The sequence below is a fragment of the Oncorhynchus nerka genome, linkage group LG25, assembly GCF_034236695.1.
Source record: "Oncorhynchus nerka isolate Pitt River linkage group LG25, Oner_Uvic_2.0, whole genome shotgun sequence".
In the NCBI taxonomy this organism is placed as follows: Eukaryota; Metazoa; Chordata; class Actinopteri; order Salmoniformes; family Salmonidae; genus Oncorhynchus; species Oncorhynchus nerka.
The window spans coordinates 53,248,931-53,272,315 of NC_088420.1; the positions used below are offsets into that span (position 1 = coordinate 53,248,931).

Consider the following 23,385-nt stretch of genomic DNA (forward strand, 5'->3'; position numbering starts at 1 on the left):
CATTGGGTATCTCACAGCACCCTTGGATGCCATGTCTTGAAATATGCAGGCAAGACGGATTAAAAGTACATTTCCATTGTAATTCTTCTGACAGCCAACTTTCTAACTCTGCTCATAACTTTTGGACTTCATAACATTCCCAGAATGCATGGATTATTATAAGGTAATGAAAAATGAACCTGGTAATCCAATTTAATTTACTGTTGGGCTGCAGGTAGCCGAGCGGTTAGAGCGTTGTTGCTAGGGTTGAATCCCCGAGCTGACAAGGTAAAAAGCTGTCGTTCTGTCCCTGAACAAGGCAGTTAGCCCACTATTCCTAGGCCGCCATTGTAAATAACAATTTGTTCTTAACTGACTTGCCTAGTTAAATAAAGGTTCAATTAAAATTAAAAAAAGAAGACCAATGGGTTGAATCTTCTGAATGATTATATTGAAGAAAGAAGACACCTCATATGAGCTGATCCATTACCCCAAAAAAATACATAAATGTATTTAGCCTAATTGTTTTAATTTTGTTAACAATATAATGCAGCACATTGACAACTCAAATCGCTTTGAAAGAGTCTTCTAATATTAGCCAACAAATAAAACTACTAAAACAATAACCACAAAAACAGTCCATTCATCTCTCAGATTTTCTCAAATTGCTGTGCAGGAAAAGGATGTCATCCACTGTACCTGGTTGCAGGCTCGCAGCTGGCTTCACTCTGACACCACAAATCCATCTGTAGGTGAGGCTTTATCCTTTGGAACCACACAATTACCAGGGGAAGAGTAGGCTGCACACTTGCCTCCAAGGCGAGCATGGCCTCTTTGAAGTAATAGAGGAAATCAACAAGATCCACAAGTATTTTTTTCACAATAGCTAGCCTTATGTTATCTGCAGGTTTGAGCTGGGAACTGTCCCACTCTGTGGTGGGTAGCGCCCTCTCCATGAGCACCCACTCTTTGTTTATGTAATGGGCTATAAGGCTCAAGTATCGTATTTTTTCAAAAATTGTCAGTCCACATGTGAAGTGTAATTGTGCTGTTGTATTTACCAAAGTTCTCTCAGCTCCGGGACCACCTGCCAGCTGATTTTGCCCAATGCAGTACTCCAGTGTGAGAGGAGACTCTGGGACAGAAACATTCACACCGAGCTATTAGACTATCTTTCTGTAAATGATTGGAGGTGTGAATGTTTCCATTAATTTACAGAAAGATAATCTAATAGCTCGGTTCGGTGCGAACAATTCACCAGTTTGTGCCACATTTTAGACTACCGATGGATGCTGCAGTCAGAGTTGAGTCCTATTGTAAAATATAGCCTTATGGCCAAAAAGGGCAAACTTGCAACGCATTCGAGGCTTAAGTCCTCTAAAGTTTTACATTTTTAACTCAATATCACAGACCTGATTTACCCTAACAAAAAATGCATCAACCCCTCCAAATATATCAATTCATTATAATCCATGTAATAATTCAAACAAAATGAGCTGCGTACGCTAAAGTCGATCAGAAAGAATGTGTCTTAAACCCCTTCATTATTGTATAACTTATTTTGAACAAAAGCCATGAAGGAGTGAGTCACTCACCGCTATGCTGAAAAACGTAGCTGTCGGAAGGTTCTGAAACATCATCATCAGTGCACCATTGAATTGGTGCAGAGCTGTCGTCAATGCAAAGGGTGGCTACTTTAAAATATGAAACATAAAAAAAACACTTTTTTTGGTTACTACATGATTCCATGTATTATTTAATAGTGTTGATGTCTTCACTAATATTCTACATACCAATGCTGAGGCTTTGGAGTAATTTGATCTCGGTAACATATATCCGATTCAACCTCCCCAGGCAACGGCATAAACGATGCAGGATTCAAAGCACCAATCTTATGGGATTGTAGATTTTCCCCCATTTAACTTTAACTCACACTTTGTCCATCTCGCACTCGTAACATGTGCTTTCGTGCTGTTAACTATGGTTGCTACTGAGTGTGGAACATACAGATAGACTTTTTGTCTCATTGTAATCGAAGCCGTTTCTGTCGCTTGTACCGCCCTCAGGCACGGGGGCATTCCTCTCACCACCGAGTCAAACAATTTACTCCAGTACATTACTGGTCTCTCAAATCAAATCAAATTGTATTGGTCACATACACATGTTTAACAGATGTTAATGCGAGTGTAGCGAAATGCTTGTGCTTCTAGTTCCGACCATGCAGTAATATCTAACAAGTAATCTAACAATTTTTCACAACAACTACCTTTTACACACAAGTGTAAAGGAATGAATAAGAATATGTACATTTAAATGTATGGATGAGCGATGGCCGAACGTCATAGGCAAGATGCAGTAGATGGTATAGAGTACAGTATATACATATGAGATGAGTAATGTAGGGTATGTAAACATTATACACTGCTCAAAAAAATAAAGGGAACACTAAAATAACACATCCTAGATCTGAATGAATGAAATATTCTTATTAAATACTTTTTTCATTACATAGTTGAATGTGCTGACAACAAAATCACACAAAAATGATCAATGGAAATCAAATTGATCAACTCATGGAGGTCTGGATTTGGAGTCACACTCAAAATTAAAGTGGAAAACCACACTACAGGCTGATCCAACTTTGATGTAATGTCCTTAAAACAAGTAAAAATGAGGCTCAGTAGTGTGTGTGGCCTCCATGTGCCTGTATGACCTACCTACAACGCCTTGGCATGCTCCTGATGAGGTGGCGGATGGTCTCCTGAGGGATCGCCTCCCAGACCTGGACTAAAGCATCCGCCAACTCCTGGACAGTCTGTGGTGCAACGTGGCGTTGGTGGATGGTGCGAGACATGATGTCCCAGATGTGCTCAATTGGATTCAGGTCTGGGGAACGGACGGGCCAGTCCATAGCATCAATGCCTTCCTCTTGCAGGAACTGCTGACACACTCCAGCCACATGTGGTCTAGCATTGTTTTGCATTAGGAGGAACCCAGGGCCAACCGCACCAGCATATGGTCTCACAAGGGGTCTGAGGATCTCATCTCGGTACCTAATGGCAGTCAGGCTACCTCTGGCGAGCACATGAAGGGCTGTGCGGCCCCCCAAAGAAGTACCACCCCACACCATGACTGACCCACTGCCAAACCGGTCATGCTGGAGGATGTTGCAGGCAGCAGAATGTTCCCCACGGCGTCTCCAGACTGTCACGTCTGTCACATGTACTCAGTGTGAACCTGCTTTCATCTGTGAAGAGCACAGAGCGCCAGTGGCGAATTTGCCAATCTTGGTGTTCTCTGGCAAATGCCAAACGTCCTGCACGGTGTTGGGCTGTAAGCACAACCCCCACCTGTGGACGTCGGGCCCTCATACCACCCTCATGGAGTCTGTTTCTGACCGTTTGAGCAGACACATGCACATTTGTAGCCTGCCGGAGGTCATTTTGCAGGGCTCTGGCAGTGCTCCTCCTTGCACAAAGGCGGAGGTAGCGGTCCTGCTGCTGGGTTGCCCTCCTACGGCATCCTCCACATCTCCTGGTGTACTGGCCTGTCTCCTGGTAGCGCGTCCATGCTCTGGACACTATGCTTACAGACACAGCAAACCTTCTTGCCACAGCTCGCATTGATGTGCCATCCTGGATGAGCTGCACTACCTGAGCCACTTGTGTGGGTTGTAGACTCCGTCTCATGCTACCACTAGAGTGAAAGCACCGCCAGCATTCAATTGTGACCAAAACATCAGCTAGGAAGCATAGGAACTGAGAAGTGGTTTGTGGTTATCACCTGCAGAACCACTCCTTTATTGGGGGTGTCTTGCTAATTGCCTATAATCTCCACCTGTTGTCTATTCCATTTGCACAACAGCATGTGAAATATTTTGTCAATCAGTGTTGCTTCCTAAGTGGACAGTTTGATTTCACAGAAGTGTGATTGACTTGGAGTTACATTGTGTTGTTTAAGTGTTCCATTTATTTTTTTGAGCAGTCTATGAAGTGGCATTGTTTAAAGTGACCAGTGATACATTTATTACATCCAATTTTCTATTATTAAAGTGGCTAAAGATTTGAGTCAGTATGTTGGCAGCAGCCACTCAATGTTAGTGATGGCTGTTTAACAGTCTGATGGCCTTGAGATAGAAGCTGTTTTTCAGTCTCTCGGTCCCCGCTTTGATGCACCTGTACTGACCTTGCCTTCTGGATGATAGCGGAGTGAACAGGCAGTGGCTCGGGTGGTTGTTGTCCTTTGATAATTTTTTTGGCCTTCCTGTGATGTAGGTGCCCTGGAGGGTAGGTGCCCTGGAGGGTAGGTAGTTTGCCCCCGGTGATGCGTTGTGCAGACCTCACAGACCCTCTGGAGAGCCTTACGTTTGTGGTGTCATGACGTTGGCCTGGGGGGTAGGTTTATGACAGTCATAAATACCTCTTCCCCCCTTTTTCCTCTCTATACCCTACTGAGGTTACATTTGCAAAACCTTGCTAAACTCTACAGTGGAAAGTCTATACATCAGAGTTATCAGATTCACATGGAATTGTTGTTCAATTTAAATGTTTGAGTATGAAATTATTTGTGGGTTTTCATAAGATAGGTCTCTGATCTATCAGTGGCCCGCCCCTGTGAAGGGACATGGGCTATAAAACTTTTCAAACACTCCCTCCTCTCCCTTCCTATATTAGCCCTTGTTCGACAATATAACCTCCTGTTCCGAGGATGTAGGACAACGGTCATATGTCAGAATAGTTCAGATGATAACTACAGAACGAAGCCAACATCAGTGTGAGCTTTGGTTGCGAATGGTATGAACTTTGAACTCTTATTCACTACAGAAGTGATACCTCCTAGCCATTGAGTTAGCAACAGCAGATGCAACGAGGGTTAGGAAGGAACTGACAGAGTGTCCCGTCTATCACCCAGTGATGTTACTACAACATATCCAATTGACAACCTGAGACATTCTTCAAAGGACTTGGTTTGGCATCACGGCCTTCCATCTACTACCAACCTACCGAAGCGCAGCTCAGAGTAAATATTTATTGCATTCTCCTTTTCCAAATGGGCGGTAATTTAGAATGCATCAGATAATGTATTTACGATAGCACAGCTTCTCCCTGTGTCCCTCAGTCTTCCCGCTCTTTCACTCAAACGCAGCCCTTTTCCTTTGTGTATCAAGCTGTCATATCTGTTCCGCCCGCTAGGGACGTTTATGACGTAATTTGTAATCAAGTTATGATTTAATTATGTGTATGTGTAATTCTGTGTATTTAGTAAATAAATAATTAAACCCAATTTTGTATTGCTGATTCAAATTGTTTGCCAGGGTTCGTGCAGATAACCAAGAATTTACAACTTTCACAAATTCCTGCATTTCCTACTAATTTTACTCACATCCAGTTGACAGAATACATTACCAACTGTAGTTAAGAATAACCCAATTTCATAATTTGCTGACGCTGGGTCACACGCATCGCGTCCTGAGGACCAAGCCTGATGTTCAATATCCCTGTGTAGTGAGTGAGTGTTGGCAACATGGCCCTTGGCAAACGCGAGCGTACAATATGATTGTAATCACCAGCATGGAACCCAAAAATTATACCATGTTTCCTCAGGAAACTGATAAATTCCTGTCCCTCCCTTAAGGGATCCGTGCCTTTTTCATAACACTACAGATTTCGCTCACACTCTGTGGCTGATGGTGATGCTGAATTTGGATCTGTACTTGGGGATGCCCGTCATCAGGAATAGGGTTGTCCTCTCCTGGTACTATTTGTTCCGGATAATATGTAACCGGGGTTGCGTGTGTTCGTATTTGTCGCACATCTCTATGATTACCTGGATCATGCTGATCCACTACCCAGTACGGGACTACTATGTACGGACTCGTAATGTGCCTGTCCTCCGCCTCTCGCAATCCATATATTTTTCCTCTGTAAGAGACGGGTACAATGTTGGCCCACCAGTTGTGAAGTGTTTCACCTTATAGCATTGGGCGAACGGTGGGGTGTCAATTGCATATACTCCTCCACATATTTGATACTGTTGTTTAATTTGTTTTTGTCTATCCGCAAGTGCTCCCTCTAATTCCTGGTTTAGGTTTTGACTCTTTGGTAGCGCAATAGCCAATTCCTGCTTCTGTTCATCTAATCTATGTGTGTGCCCTTCGGATATGGCTAGTTTTTTATTCGTTGCCTCGTTCTTATCTACTGCCTGCTCCATTTTAACTTGCAGGTTTCTGTTTTTCTCTTTTTCCAGTTTTATCCGCTGCTGATAAAATGCAGTGGTTAGGATGCCTGCGTATTGTGGTCTCGACCGTTATCTGATTTCACTGTTCCACACTACGATTGCATCCATACCCTCTTGGCTGGTTTTTATCGACGGGATAATGTGTACCAATTTTGTCAAATTTGGCTAATTTCCCCCACCATTTATTTGGTTCTTGGTGCTGGTTATATGCCTTTTTTAGTAGCATTTTCCCTTTCTACACCTCCCTCTCCGAGAGTAACCTGGCATCTAGAAGCCATCTTAGTTATTATTGACTCAGCCTCACCCCCCCAACGGCGTTAAGTAGTGACAGCTTAGGCTATCAATAATTTGGTCACTACTCCATACACCATTTGGTGCTGGACGATACTGTTGTGTCTGCCAATAAGGCTAATATGTCACGTCCCCCCCCCCCCCCCAATAGGTTATTAACCAATCTCTATTTATTACTACTGCTACTATACTCAAATAATTTTAAAACATTCACACACGCACACAGCCTCATGGCCACCGCGGCTAGGCTTTCACCCTCCTTATTGTCTGGCCGATAAACCACTACACTAGGGATTTACCCTTCACAGGACCACCCTGTTCGGGATGTACCCTCCACAGGGACTACCCCATTCGGGATTTACCCTTCCAAGATTTACCCTCCACAGGGACTACCCTGCTAAGGACGTTCATGCTAGCGGAACCCCTAGCAATAAGAAGATAAACTGCTAAGACCACTAATGACAGGAATATCTGTTTATTATACCTTAGGGTGAGATCAAACTGTAAAGGTAATTTCCTATTGAGTAGACATATGCAGGGTTTACTGTCTACTGAATAGAACTTTCGCATTCCGGTCGCATTCCGCGTCGCTCCACAGGTAGTATCACTTTTTCACTTCATTTCATTACAGTCCCAACGGTGTGATTTGTTTGATCGTAGCTAGCTACATAGCTAGCTACATAGCCGTCTTTGTTTCAAAGATAATTGTGTAGTCTAGAGCGATTTTCTAGGTTAGCTAGCCAGCTATTGTCGTTCTCCTAACGCAACGTAACGTAACCAACACTGCTAGCTAGCCAGCTAGCTCCCGATAAGCAGCATTGTAGAAACTTCACACTCAACGGTACGACTTGATTAGGGTAGTGTCAACAACGCAGCTAGCCTACCCCAGCAGTACTCTATCATTTTAATCATTTTAGTCAATTAGATTCTTGCTACGTAAGCTTAACTTTCTGAACATTCGAGACGTGTAGTCCACTTGTCATTCCAATCTCCTCTGCATTAGCGTAGCCTCTTCTCTAGCCTGTCAACTATGTGTCTGTCTATCCCTGTTCTCTCCTCTCTGCACAGACCATACAAACGCTCCACACCGCATGGCCGCAGCCACCCTAATCTGGTGGTCCCAGCGCGCACGACCCACGTGGAGTTCCAGGTCTCCGGTAGCCTCTGGAACTGCCGATCTGCGGCCAACAAGGCAGAGTTCATCTCAGCCTATGTCTCCCTCCAGTCCCTCGACTTCTTGGCTCTGACGGAAACATGGATCACCACAGACAACACCGCTACTCCTACTGCTCTCTCTTCGTCCGCCCACGTGCTCTCGCACACCCCGAGAGCTTCTGGTCAGCGGGGTGGTGGCACCGGGATCCTCATCTCTCCCAAGTGGTCATTCTCTCTTTCTCCCCTTACCCATCTGTCTATCGCCTCCTTTGAATTCCATGCTGTCACAGTTACCAGCCCTTTCAAGCTTAACATCCTTATCATTTATCGCCCTCCAGGTTCCCTCGGAGAGTTCATCAATGAGCTTGATGCCTTGATAAGCTCCTTTCCTGAGGACGGCTCACCTCTCACAGTTCTGGGCGACTTTAACCTCCCCACGTCTACCTTTGACTCATTCCTCTCTGCCTCCTTCTTTCCACTCCTCTCCTCTTTTGACCTCACCCTCTCACCTTCCCCCTACTCACAAGGCAGGCAATACGCTCGACCTCATCTTTACTAGATGCTGTTCCTCCACTAACCTCATTGCAACTCCCCTCCAAGTCTCCGACCACTACCTTGTATCCTTTTCCCTCTCACTCTCATCCAACACTTCCCACACTGCCCCTACTCGGATGGTATCGCGCCGTCCCAACCTTCGCTCTCTCTCCCCCGCTACTCTCTCCTCTTCCATCCTATCATCTCTTCCCTCTGCTCAAACCTTCTCCAACCTATCTCCTGATTCTGCCTCCTCAACCCTCCTCTCCTCCCTTTCTGCATCCTTTGACTCTCTATGTCCCCTATCCTCCAGGCCGGCTCGGTCCTCCCCTCCCGCTCCGTGGCTCGACGACTCATTGCGAGCTCACAGAACAGGGCTCCGGGCAGCCGAGCGGAAATGGAGGAAAACTCGCCTCCCTGCAGACCTGGCATCCTTTCACTCCCTCCTCTCTACATTTTCCTCCTCTGTCTCTGCTGCTAAAGCCACTTTCTACCACTCTAAATTCCAAGCATCTGCCTCTAACCCTAGGAAGCTCTTTGCCACCTTCTCCTCCCTCTTGAATCCTCCTCCTACACTCGATCCCTCCGATGTCAACAACTACAGACCAGTATCCCTTCTTTCTTTTCTCTCCAAAACTCTTGAACGTGCCGTCCTTGGCCAGCTCTCCCGCTATCTCTCTCAGAATGACCTTCTTGATCCAAATCAGTCAGGTTTCAAGACTAGTCATTCAACTGAGACTGCTCTTCTCTGTATCACGGAGGCGCTCCGCACTGCTAAAGCTAACTCTCTCTCCTCTGCTCTCATCCTTCTAGACCTATCGGCTGCCTTCGATACTGTGAACCATCAGATCCTCCTCTCCACCCTCTCCGAGTTGGGCATCTCCGGCGCGGCCCACGCTTGGATTGCGTCCTACCTGACAGGTCGCTCCTACCAGGTGGCGTGGCGAGAATCCGTCTCCTCACCACGTGCTCTCACCACTGGTGTCCCCCAGGGCTCTGTTCTAGGCCCTCTCCTATTCTCGCTATACACCAAGTCACTTGGCTCTGTCATAACCTCACATGGTCTCTCCTATCATTGCTATGCAGACGACACACAATTAATCTTCTCCTTTCCCCCTTCTGACGACCAGGTGGCGAATCGCATCTCTGCATGTCTGGCAGACATATCAGTGTGGATGACGGATCATCACCTCAAGCTGAACCTCGGCAAGACGGAGCTGCTCTTCCTCCCGGGGAAGGACTGCCCGTTCCATGATCTCGCCATCACGGTTGACAACTCCATTGTGTCCTCGTCCCAGAGCGCTAAGAACCTTGGCGTGATCCTGGACAACACCCTGTCGTTCTCAAATAACATCAAGGCGGTGGCCCGTTCCTGTAGGTTCATGCTCTACAACATCCGCAGAGTACGACCCTGCCTCACACAGGAAGCGGCGCAGGTCCTAATCCAGGCACTTGTCATCTCCCGTCTGGATTACTGCAACTCGCTGTTGGCTGGGCTCCCTGCCTGTGCCATTAAACCCCTACAACTCATCCAGAACGCCGCAGCCCGTCTGGTGTTCAACCTTCCCAAGTTCTCTCACGTCACCCCGCTCCTCCGCTCTCTCCACTGGCTTCCAGTTGAAGCTCGCATCCGCTACAAGACCATGGTGCTTGCCTACGGAGCTGTGAGGGGAACGGCACCTCACTACCTCCAGGCTCTGATCAGGCCCTACACCCAAACAAGGGCACTGCGTTCATCCACCTCTGGCCTGCTCGCCTCCCTACCACTGAGGAAGTACAGTTCCCGCTCAGCCCAGTCAAAACTGTTCGCTGCTCTGGCCCCCCAATGGTGGAACAAACTCCCTCACGACGCCAGGACAGCGGAGTCAATCACCACCTTCCGGAGACACCTGAAACCCCACCTCTTTAAGGAATACCTAGGATAGGATAAAGTAATCCTTCTCCCCTCCCCCCCTTAAAAGACCTAGATGCACTATTGTAAAGTGGCTGTTCCACTGGATGTCATAAGGTGAAAGCACCAATTTGTAAGTCGCTCTGGATAAGAGCGTCTGCTAAATGACTTAAATGTAAATGTAATGTAAATGGTTTACCGTAAATGCAGTCTCCACTAATGCAGGAACATCGCCTTTAAATTTCAATCACGCTATAAAGCTGAACTTTAGCCATACCGATTGAATCCAGCCCTAAGTCACCTCAGTCAACATCCTCCCTCCGCACTGTGACCACGTTCTGTGACACGAGGGATGATATCAAATATTGCAGTGGCATGGCTTTCCCTTGGTATGTAACTTTACTTCTCACATCCGCCCCAGCAGTGATATTCCAGAACAGAGAAGCTAGAGAAGTTGGTGTCCGTCTCTCTCTGCTACCATTTTAAAGCCATTTTTAAACTAATCCTTGTTATGTTGATGACAGTGGATGCATGTAGCTGTTATGACCAAGCGTCCAAGTACAGTGTTACTGTATAAGTTTGTTTGTATGACCACATTGCTCTCTACCACAGGAGCATGCAACCACGGGGCCCAGGGCTTGTTGCCCATACATATCCTGTGTTTATCATTGGGCTTGCCCTACCTCCAGCTGGTCTCTTGCTGAAGGGGATGCACAGTGAGGTGGACCTCTATGAGAACTGGACATCTCTCCAGGCTCTCACACAGGTTTTGCAGCTCTACAACACACAGACAGGCAGAGCAACACAGGCCTGAGCTTCAGGTTTTACAACACACAGACGTAGTGTAGCGTCCTGCGCTTTAAGCAGAGCAGTGCCCTACACTTGTTGTTTTCACTGCCTATATCTATCACTGGTATCTGATCTTGTTGTGGAGACTATCTTTATCTGATGCCTGGATCCCCTGACATTTACTGGATGGATGTAGAGTAGAGTAGGGACCATTTCATGTCCTCAGTGATATGCACATCGAGGAATTTGAAGCTTTTGACCCTCTTCACTGCGGCCCCATCAATGTGGATGGGTGTGTGCTCGTAGTCCATGATTAGCGTGGCGGAGGTGTTGTTGCCTACCTTGTCCAGGTGGGATAGGGCAATATTCAGCGCAATGGTGATTGCGTTGTCTGTGAATCTGTTATATCACCTCCAGGTAAAGTGGAGATGATATGATCTTTAACTAGCCTGTCAAAGGACTTCACAATGACAGGAGTGCTACGGGGCGATGTGTTTAGTTTTAACTGGGAACAAGGCATCGGTGTCCAGATCATGGCTGACTTTCCCTTGATAATCCATGATTGTCTGCCACACGTCTCATGTCTGAGCCGTTGAACTGTGACTCAACTTTGTCCCTCTACTGTCATTTTGCGTCTCTGATTTCCTTACAGAGGTCATAGCTGGTCTGTTTGTACACGTTCATGTTCCCAGTCACCTTGCCATGGTTAAATGTGTTTGTTCGTGTTTCAGTTTTTCACAAATGCTGCCATCTATCCATGTTTTTTTGGTTTGGATCTAGTCTAATCGTCACAGTGGGAACAACATCCTCTATGCACTTCCCGATGAACCTAGTCGCCGAGTCAGTGTATACTCGCTGGCTGAATGGACGGGGACAATATATCCGGAGAGAGACATGATTCCGTTAAACAGTATGTTACAGTCCCTGATGTCTCTCTGGAAGGAGATCCTTTCCCTGAGCTCATCTACTTTATTATTCAGGGACTGAACTTTAGCGAGTAATATACTCAGAAGCGGTGGATGGTAGGCACGCCGCCTCAGTCTGACTAGGACCCCACTTCTTCGTGTTCTTCATTTTGCTGCAGACCCTGGGATGAATGGAGCTGCCTCAGTAAGTACAAACAAAGGATCCAGTTCAGGGAAGTCGAATATATGGTCGAAATTCTGGCGAGTGACCGCCAATCTAATATCCAAAAGTTATTTTCGGCTGTAGGTAATATGAGACATTCTAAATAAATTAGAAATACTGCAAAGTTGGCTAAGAGTTAGAAACAGGCCGACTGTGTATGTCGGCGCCATCTTGTGAGTATGTTTGTGTGTGCATGCCTGTGTGTGCGTGTACGTGCATGCATGCCTGTGTGTGTGTGTGTGTGTGTGTGTGTGTGTGTGTGTCTCTTTGTGTGTAAGAAGCAGAGGGAGCGAGAAGCTTAGTTAGCTGTCTGCTTGGCGCTCCACTGCCCTTGTGATGTATGTTTATGACCCATCATGGTGAGCCAATTACAGTGCTTCTGTGTGGGAGAACCACACCATCCCATCTCGACCATCAGTGTCTCTGCACAGCCTCAGAGAGAGACAGTTAGACTAGATAGAGAGCATGAGAGAGAGAGACAAGTGACAGTTAGACTAGAGAGAGAGCGCGAGAGAGAGACAAGTGACAGAATAGAGCGAGTTCCTTGACACTGTAGCCAGCTTTTTTTTCTCTCCTAGGGGGGAACTCTGGAAAGGAGAGTAATCTTCAAATGTAAGGCAGAGTACTAGGCAGGAGGCACAGGAGTTGGACGCCAGGGGTGTTGGAGCTTTATTGTTCGCTTTACTGTACATTACAGTCATTTGTACGCAGAAAATGAGGGACTCTCTCACATGCACACTCATATTTACACACACTTTCTGTGCACCAGACACGCACTCACACACGCGTTACATACATACGCGCACCTCACATACACGAAGGGTACATAGCGGAACAATGGCACACTGATGGGTATTATGAATTACGTTCCCGGGGTTGGGCTGACTGTCTCTCTCTCTGTCTTTGTTTTGTCAGAAACAACTGAGGAGCATCTGTTAGTGGATCCAGTCCATGTCAACCTTCAGAACTCCTCCCAAAAAGACATCTGACTTCTGCTGAAAGGTACTATAACATTTCATACAACACTCGTATGAGCTTGACTCTGTTAGACCTGGATGGTCATGTGTTTAATTGAATGGCAATACTCTGTAGAACCAAGTGAGCAGCAAAACAGTGAGCAAACAGTCTTTTATTATATATTGTTGTTCCCTTTATTTTTCTGCATACTGTACTTCTCCTTACTTCAGAGACGCTAGAATACTATATGACATTCAGTGTGACAGAGCGAATTATGCCTGTCGTTGTGATCTGACATTTTAAAAGGTGAACACACGGAGAAAGTTCTGTCTCACAGCCGCTCGTTTATATATCCCAATTAGCATTTTCAAATGAGTCATCATCTCCTTTCCTCCTGACTGGCAGCGGTACAGACACAGAATGTGGTTACCCACTTGGTCATTTTGTAAAAATATATTATTTTCTGTAACTACTATATGTACCCATCTCATTGTTATTCAATTATGAGAGATACACACATCGTTTTTTGCACCCACTTGTCCGCAATGGTCATGTCAGGTGAAATGTGTATATTTTGGGATATGAGCACTCAGTTGGTTTGACACGACAAAGATCTGTTTCGGATCGTAACGTTGCCAATGAATCAGTGAATTGGGAGCTTTAACAGTGTGCGGGCCCTTCTTGTTCTATACTAGAATTCTTTATTAGCCCTGTGCGTATGACCACAAACTTTTCGACAGACACAGAAAGTGACATTATCTCTGTCTCGATCTGTCTGGTAATTAGCTCCATCGGTTCCTCGCATGAATCTGGGAGGTGAGGCTGAGGACAATGTATTTTTAATTTTAAAGGACGACAGTTTCATCTTCCATAAATGTTTTATTGTTTTTTTTTTTTACATAGAGAGATAGACAGTGTCAGAGACAGAGATTGAGGATTGGATGCCGATTTTAGAAGAGGTGGTTTGTGGGATCTAAACCTGGTCTCCAGGGGCAGTATATGTGACCTCGGACATAGACTGAAGACAGTGACCCTTGGAGTAGAGGGTCTATATTCTCAGCCTATCCACACTCTGTTGACAGGATCAAACAACGACAAAGCTTTGTTTGTGTTGGCTGGCTGAAGAAGGGCACTTGCCCATAAGGTTTATCAAGAGGGAAAATATTGACGTCAAAGCCACTGTTGCACTTTGCTGCTGTTGCTTTTCACACTTCTGTGATACAGACGGTAGAGTCGCCATGTAGAGCAATTTAAACCGACAGCCAGAGTAGATGTTTTGTCATTGTCAGTGGCACAGACTAGTCTGTTCTCAGTGCCATGTGGAACTTCTTAGTGATGTATGTGCACAAATAGTAAAGAAGCTTAAGTGTTCTCATAGATTGTCATTTTTAAGTTGATTCTACAACTTTAAACTTAACAGGTTGCGTACTATACAGTTTGAATAGCTTCTGGTTTTGGCTGGTGTCCAGATCTTCTCATTCTCCAGCAAAAAGCCAATGTAGTTGATTTTCAGACTGGTGGTGGGCTTCATTTATTGACAGAAGCAATATGATATGTTGGTTTGCTGTCGACTCCTGGTATATCCAATAGCTTAGGACGCTGGTGAATGTGGCGAGATTCATGCATTTCAAACGGAGTTCGCTACTTTCCCCACCCACCCATAACTGTAGGAAGCGAGACACTTGAACGAATGAGATTTAACATTCTCGAAGTGAAGGCGACTTGAAACAGTTTAAAGGGATCCAGATCTACATCTGCCAGAATGAAGCAACAATGATGTGGCCGATGTGCATTAATGATTCATGCAAACAGCTGTTCTTCCTACAGGACAGACAGCATAAACCAAAGCCCGTGTGCTTGATAAAACATCACAGGCCTGTGTGCTTGATAAAACATCACAGGCCTGTGTGCGTTGCCTTGGAGCTAGGGATCCTATCCCAGCTGCCCAAACTGTGCATAGCGATGAGAGCGTCCGTCAAAGACAGCTCACGCTAACCAGCCCTGTCATAATCGTTTTAGTTCACATGGACCTCAGCTCAACTCCACAAGCGGTTTACGTGGTGGAGTGAGTGGTTGTATTAGTGGTGGTTAGTGTTGAGCATCTGGAATATGGTGGTCACTGGACGGTAAAGTCATTGTCTTAGACTAGGCTATGTGCAATCATTCATCTATGTAAACATTAAAATGCAGGCCCAGTAAAAAAGTTTAAACAGAGACAAAAGGCGATTTTCATATTCTAAATTCAGAGTAAGAGTAGAACACACTCCCTTCGCTCTCTCCCCCTCATGCGGTTGGGCTATATCCAGATTTTCTTACCGTCATAACATTTCTGTACCATAGCGGGGTATACAGCATTACAGAATGTGCACACGAGGAGTGATTAAAAAAACACATACAAGAAAACATGGATTTTGATAAGGTTTGAATTACTGGAACCCGGTTACCGAGATGTACCGCTTGAAACCACTCCCTTTTCCCGGGACAAATAGCTGCGAGAATCCGGCAAATTATAATAAATTATTTCTATGAACAGCGTGACGTGAAATGGAACTGTTAAACTAGACTAACAATGTCTAAATCTGGCTTCTCTACACGCTCAGGACATACAGCCCATCTCAGTTTGGAGGGCAGTTCACAATGCATGTAGATCTATCATGGCAACTGGGGGGGGGGGGATGTAAATCATCTGGGGGGGCATTTGATTAATTGTTCTGCAGTTATATGGCTTGGGGGTAGAAGTTGTTAAGGAGACTTTTGGTCCTAGACGAATCAAATCCAGACATAGACCTATTAATATGCTTCATATGCTGGGATCACCTCCATTAAAACTGCTGTTTCTCCACAATTGCAAGAATTGCTGGTTTCCCTCCCTATGGCACTCGTAACTTGAATGTGTCTCGGTAAATTCTATTCTACTATGGGGTTGTCTGATTCTTCTATTCATTACTCATTTTGTTTGCAGAGAAAAAGTAAATGAGGACTTTTCTAGCATCTTCAAAGTGCACCTTGACAGAAATATTTGTTCATGATTCTTACAGTATTATTTGGGTGTGGTGGGAATGATTTTGCGGTGGTGCAGCGCCACAGTTAAATGGCTGCAGCGGAAACACTGACACACAAAATAACCACAAACAATATGGTCACTCATAAACCAACGGCCACTTTGCATTTAAATTCAATCCAATCCAAATGAGTACTTCCAATTATAATGGTGAAATTATGAAATGGATAATTGCTCCTTCCAAAGCAGAGCAGGTCTGGAGATAGAAGAAAAGACACTGGGTGCCTCTGCAATAGCAGCCTATTGACTATATAATGCACTATAAAGAGAATAGGGTGCTATTTTGGGATCCAACCACTGTTCTGTCATCAACACAACAAAGTCACACCTCGCTCCATACATGCACCCTTACATCTGCCTGTCGTGCTGAATAATGCCTGCCACTGCTAAGCAGCAGTCGCTGAGGCACTGAGCTGAGTTATTCCTGCTGGAAATCACGGTAATAAGCAGATGATCCCCTTTAGAAATAGCATCTGGTTGTGTTTTTCTAATGGAGGAGCCCCGTCACATGCTGTCAGTCCTCGTTCATCAGCAGCTGTTAGCCAAGATACCATACAGTGGAATATGTCTTTCTTTGCTTTTTTGGTGGACTAGCTAGATTTCAACAGTATTATACAGTATGTTAGAGAGTGTGTACTAATGTATAAGTGTTTGTCTGTATATTTGTAAGAATGATGACCCATAAACCATTGTAGTCGCCCTCACATTTGATCTTGCAGTTATGTTGCAGAAAAAAACAAGTTCAATTGCTACTGACCCAACTTACTTTCTAAGTGTCACTAGTAATCTGTGTTGGAGAGTGTTTCTGTGGTTTGTAGTGATTAGCTACTAAAGAGGATCCCTACTTCTATAAAAGTGGCTTTTTATTTTCGGAAACTCAATTACAGTGTTTGTGAAGCCTTTCACCTTCCAATTAATCCTAACAGTACCAGTGGGATCTGTCTGATTCCAATTACCAGAGCAGCAAAATACAAAATCTTCTCAGCTCTAATCTACAGGTTGAAGTTTGTCATGAATATTGCCCTGGTGGCAGAACTGACAACCTAGATGGGCCAGCTGCAAAGTCCAAATTGGCTATATCGTAAAAATGTTACGCTTTTTGGTCTTAATGTTAGGTTTAGGCATTTGGGTGTGATTAGGGTTAGATTTAAAATAATATGTTATGACTTTGTGGCTGTGCCAGGTAGTGACCACTCTTCAGAGCTGCCTCCAGGTCAAGATTCATGACAATCTTCAGAGCTGCCTCCAGGTCAAGATTCATGACAATAAATGCCAACCTGCCTCTATCTAATCATCGAAAGCCCAAACCACTTCCAGCTCCACAATAGTGCAGCTTCTTCCATAGGGACCTATGTGCTTTTTAATGCCTAGCTGTGGTAGGTTCAGAGTGCAGGACAAAGATCAAAGTGAGAGAGTAGACTTAATAACATGTGCTTAAACTGTGTGCTTTCAGCCTAATGTCAACCTAACACGCACACATGCACAGACATACACACACACGTTGTGCATTTTCCTATTCCTAGGTTGTTATATTATAGAGGGAGTTGTTTCTACTTGCTATTTGTCATTGCAGTATGGGATGTTTGTTGTTGTGTCAGGAGGCTTGTGCCTGGCTGGAGCTTTAGCTATACTGACCCTTCTATTCAGAGTCAGTGGGCTGCAATGGGCCAGAGCGGCTTATCGTAACCGATGGCCTCTGGCAGTTGGCTGCTGGCTTTACCTCCATGGAGCAGGCCAATTGGGCCGAGAGCCTGAAAGGAGTGAACCTATCTGTGGCTCAGAGTGTCCTCAGCCCCCATGCTGAGACAGAGGGCCCGAGGGCCAGATAGACAGATTATCCACCCCACTCCAGAAACATGGGGTCAATGTGGGACAGAGGTAGAGACCGAGTCCGCTGCTGTACTTAGTTGGGGTCAATGCCATTTAAATTCAGGAAGTAAACTGCAATTCCAATTCCATTTACCTCAATGAGAAAAACGGAATTTGATCTCCAAAGGGCTCAAACTCCCCTAAGTACAGTGCCTTCAGAAAGTATTCACACACCTTGACTTTTTACACATTTTGTTGTGTTACAAAGTGGGATTAAAATGGATGTAATTGTCCTTTTTTGTCAATGATCTACAAAAATACTGTAATATCGAAGTGGAAGAAAAATTCAAACATTTGGAAAACAGGGGCGGCAGGTAGCCTAGTGGTTAGAGCGTTGGACTAGTAACTTGAGGTTGCAAGATCGAATCCCTGAGCTGACAAGGTTAAAATAAGTTGTTCTGCCCCTGAACCAGGCAGTTAACCCACTGTTCCTAGGCCATCATTGAAAATAAGAATTTGTTCTTAACTGACTTGCCCAGTAAAATAAAGATAAAATAAATAAATAAAGCAATATATGAAAAATAAAATGCTAATCAATATCAAACACTAATAAAAACCTTGATAAAATAAGTATTCAACCCCCTTAGTCAATACATGATAACCTTTGGCAGTGATTACAGCTGTGAGTCTTTCTGTGTACTGGAAGTCTCTAAGAGCTTTCCACACCTGGATTGTGCAACATTTGCCCATTATTCTTTTCAACATATTTCAAGCTCTTTGGTAAGCAATTCCAGTGTAGATTTGGCTTTGTGTTTTAGGTTATTGCCCTGCTGAAAGGTGAATTAATCTCCAAGTGTCTGTTGGAAAACAAACTGAACCAAGTTTTCCTCTAGGATTTTGTCTGTGCTTAGCTCCATTTGATTTATTTTTTATTCTGAAAAACTCCCCAGTCCTTAATGATTACAAGCATACCCATAACATGATGCAGCCACCACTATGCTTGAAAATATGAGTGGTACTCAGTATTGTGTTATGTTTGGGGGAAATCCAATACAACACTTTGTAGTCAGGACGAAAAGTGAATTGCTTAGCCAATTTTTTTTACAGTATTACTTTAGTGCCTTGTTGCAAACAGGATGCATGTTTTTGAATATTTTTATTACTCACAGGCTTCCTTCTTTCCACTCTGTCAATTAGGTTATTATGGTAAAAGTTAGGAAGGATTCCTTTATCTTTGTAGTGACTGGGTGTATTGATACACCATCCAAAGTGTAATTAATAACTTCACCATGCTCAAAGGGATATTCAATGTCTACTTTTTCATATTTTATTTTACACATCTACCAATAGGTGCCCTTCTTTGCGAATCATTGTAAAACCTCCGTTTTTTGTGGTTGAAACTCGGTATGAAATTCACTGCTAGACTGTGGGGTACAGAGTTGAGGTAGTCATTCAAAAATAATGTATAACATTATTGCACATAGAGTGAGTCAATGTGACTTGATTAGCACGTATTTACCACTGAACTTATTTAGGTTTGCCAAAACAAAGGGATTGTATACTTATTAACATAAGACATTTCAGCTTTTCATTTTTTATTAGTTTGTAAACATTTCGAACAACAGAATTTCACTTCAACATTAGTGGGTATTGTGTGTAAGGCCAGTGACAACATTTTTGTCCATTTTAACCTCTTGCTCCTACCTGACACGCAGGCTTCCCATCTAGACATCTGGAAATGCAAATGCGCTACGCTAAATGCTAATAGTACTAGTTAAAACTCAAACGTTCATTAAAATACACATGCAGGGTATTGAATTAAAGCTACACTCGTTGTGAATCCAGGCAACAAGTCAGATTTTTAAAATGCTTTTCGGCGAAAGCATGAGAAGCTATTATCTGATAGCATGTAACACCCCAAAAGACCCGCAGGGGACGTAAACAAAATAATTAGCATAGTCGGCGCTACACAAAACGCACAAATAAAATATAAAACATTCATTACCTTTGACCATCTTCTTTGTTGGCACTCCTAGATGTCCCATAAACATCACTATTGGGTCTTTTTTTTCCGATTAAATCGGTCCATATATAGCCTAGATATCGATCTATGAAGACTGTGTGATCAAGGAAAAAAATAGCGTTTTATAACGTAACGTCATTTTTTTAAATTAAAAAAGTCGACGATAAACTTTCACAAAACACTTCGAAATACTTTTGTAATGCAACTTTAGGTATTAGTAAACGTTAATAAGCGATCAAATTGATCACGAGGCGATGTATATTCTATAGCTGTACGTCTGGAAATAATGTCCGGGTAAATCTCAACCAAAATATCCGGTCGGAGACCGGAAGAAAGGCTCTGCCTTGCGTCAGTTTGACCAAGAAAAAAATACTAGGCAAATTACAAGACTGTTGACATCGTGTGGAAGCTGTAGGTATTGCAACCTCGGCCCCATTTAATGTGGTTCACCTTTATCAATGGGTTGAAGTGGCGCATGGATATATTTTTCCATTTTCAGTGATCAGATTTTCCTGCACTTTTCGATGAAACGCACGTTCTGTTATAGTCACAGCCGTGATATAACCAGTTTTATAAACGTCTGAGTGTTTTCTATCCACACATACTAATCATATGCATATACTATATTCCTGGCATGAGTAGCAGGGCGCTGAAATGTTGCGCGATTTTTAACAGAATGTTCGAAAAAGTAGGGGGTAGGAGTAACAGGTTAACTGTAGGCTGTAACACAACAAAATGTGGATAAAGTCAAGGGGTCTAAATACTTAGGCTCTGTGTGTCTACCTCCCAAGGAATAAATACAACTCTTGTAACACAACCTCATTGTGAGTAGTCACAAGGAAAATAGTTTTTTTTAGCAAGAGGTTTGTAAATAAACAAATTAGCTTGCATCATTCAAATAGAGAGTAAAAATGAAGACGAGCAATTAACTACTGCAGAGAGAGGAATGACAAAAAACATTCATTATGGTGAAATATGGCCACCATGAGGAGATGAAGGCTCTTGAGTTGTAATGAAATAGGCCCCCTGATATCCACGAATTCACCAATATGGGTCTCATATAACATTTAAAGTATGTGCTTTTTCACAACTGGTTTATATTGCAAAAAAAAAATTCCTGGTGGTTTCAAGGTGCCTTCCTAATTGTACAGCTCATTTGGAAAGTATTCAGACCACTTCACTTTTTTCACATTTTGTTACGTTACAGCCTTATTATAACATTAATTTAATCGTTTTTACCCCTCATCAATCAACATACAATACCCAATAATGACAAAGCAAAAACAGATTTAGACATTTTTGCAAATTAAAAACTGAAATATCATAAGTATTTTGTTGAATCACCTTTGACAGCGATTACAACCTTGAGTCTTTTTGGGTATGATGCTACAAGCTTGGCAAACCTGTAATTGATGAGTTTCTCCCCCCCTCTCAAGCTCTGTCAGGTTGGATGGGGATCGTCACTGCACAGCTATTTTCAGGTCTCTCCAGAGACCTTCGATCAGGTTTAAGTCTGGGCTCTGTCTGGGCCACTCAAGAACATACACAGGCTTGTCCCTAAGACACTCCTGCGTTGTCTTGGCTGTGTAGTTAGGGTTGTTGTCCTGTTGGAAGGTGAACCTTCCCCAGTCCGAGGTCCTGAGCGCTCTGGAGCAGATTTTTATCAAGGATCTCTCTGTACTTTTCTCTGTTCATCTTTCCCTCGATCCTGACTAGTCTCCCAGTCCCTGCCGCTGAAAAACATCCCCACAGCATGATGCTGCCACCACCATGCTTCACTGAAGCGATGGTGCCAGGTTTCCTCCAGACATGACACTTGGCATTCAGGACAAAGAGTTCTATATTGGTTTCATCAGACCAGAGAATATTGTTTCTCACGGTCTGCATCCTTAAGTTGCCTTTTGGCAAACTCCAAGCGGGCTGTCATGTGCATTTAACTGAGGAGTGGCTTCCATCTGGCCACTCTACCATTAAGGGCTAGTTGGTGGAGTGCTACAAAGATGGTTGTCCTTATGGAAGGTTCCCCCATCTCCACAGAGGAACTCTGAAGCTCTGTCAAGGTGACCATCGGGTTCTTAGTTACCTCCCTGACTAAGGCCCTTCTCCCCCGATTGCTCAGTTTGGCAGGGTGGCCAAATCTAGGAAGAGACTTGGTGGTTCCAAACTTCTTCCATTTAAGAATGATGGAGGCCACTGTGTTCTTGGGGACCTTCAATGCTGCAGAATCTTTCTGGTACCCTACCCTAGATCTGTGCCTCGACACATTCCTGTTTCGGAGCACTACGGACAATTCCTTCGACCTCATGGCTTGGTTTTTGCTCTGATGTGCACTGTCAACTCTGGGACCTTAAATAGACAGGTGTGTGCCTTTCCAACGCATGTCCAATCAATTGAATTTACCACAGGTAGACCTCAATCAAGTTGTTGAAACAGCTCAAGGATGATCACTGGAAATAGGATGCATCTGAGCTCAATTTCGAGTCTCATAGCAAAGGGTCTGAATACTTATGTAAATGGGGTAATTGGGGTGGCTGGTAGCCTAGTGGTTAGAGCATTGGCCAGTAACCAAAAGGTTGATAGATTGAATCCCCGCGCTGACAAGGTAAAGATCTGTCGTTCTGCCCCTGAACAAGGCAGTTAACACAGTGTTCCTAGGCCGTCATTGTAAATAATAATTTGTTCTTAACTGACTTGCCTGGTTAAATAAAAAATGTTTAATACATTGTGAAAAAAGTGAAGGGTTCTGAATACTTTCTGAATGCACTGCACATGCAATGGTAAATATGATAATTAAGGCCTTGATGTTCCCCATAAAATCTAATTCTTGGCAATGTATTAAAAATGTTGTAGTTATGTTGGCGCCGTTTTTGAAAGGTGCCGTTTATGTTTTTGTGAAACAGTACCTCACGCTCCAGGTCTTATAAACTTGTAGGCTTTTCACAATATCAAACTGTATCATGTTTGCCAAGTAAACAGTGGTGTAGTGGAAGGTTAACACAGTTTACTAACCTGTGCATTTTAAAAATTGGGAGTGTTACTTTTTTCACCGCGACTGGCGATCAAAGTTTACCCCACGGGTTGGGACCAAAATATTTCCCCATCGTTTTGTTCTGAACAGAACCAGTATTTTTTTCCTTCCGTTCCACTGATCCGACCAGCAAAATACATTTAAAATAAAATACATTTGTATTTGTCACATGCGCTGAATACAACAGGTGTAGACTTTACCTTGAAATGCTTACCTATGAGCCCTTTCCCAACAATTCAGAGTTAAAAAGTTGGAAACATTTTCTAAAAATAAAAAAGGAAATATAAACACAACATGTACAGTGTTGGTCCTATGTTTCATGAGCTGAAAATAAGATCCCAGAAATGTTCCACATGCACAAAAAGCTTATTTCTCACAAATGTGTTTACATCCCTGTTGATTAGCAATTTTCCTTTGCCAAGATAATCGATCCATCTGACAGGTGTGGCATGTCAATATGCTTATTAGACAGCATGATTATTACACAGGTGCACCTTGTGCTG

The 23,385-nt window shown here is 43.8% G+C and overlaps 1 protein-coding gene across 1 annotated transcript in view; it reads left to right on the forward strand.

The window, feature by feature from the left end:
* LOC115109671 (alpha-1,3-mannosyl-glycoprotein 4-beta-N-acetylglucosaminyltransferase C-like) overlaps positions 1–23,385 on the forward strand; it is a 204,944-nt gene that overhangs the window by 104,019 nt on the left and 77,540 nt on the right. Inside the window, exon 3 of the mRNA XM_029634876.2 lies at positions 12,920–13,006. The gene's annotated coding sequence lies outside the window, so the exon portion shown is untranslated. The remainder of the gene's footprint in view (positions 1–12,919; positions 13,007–23,385) is intronic.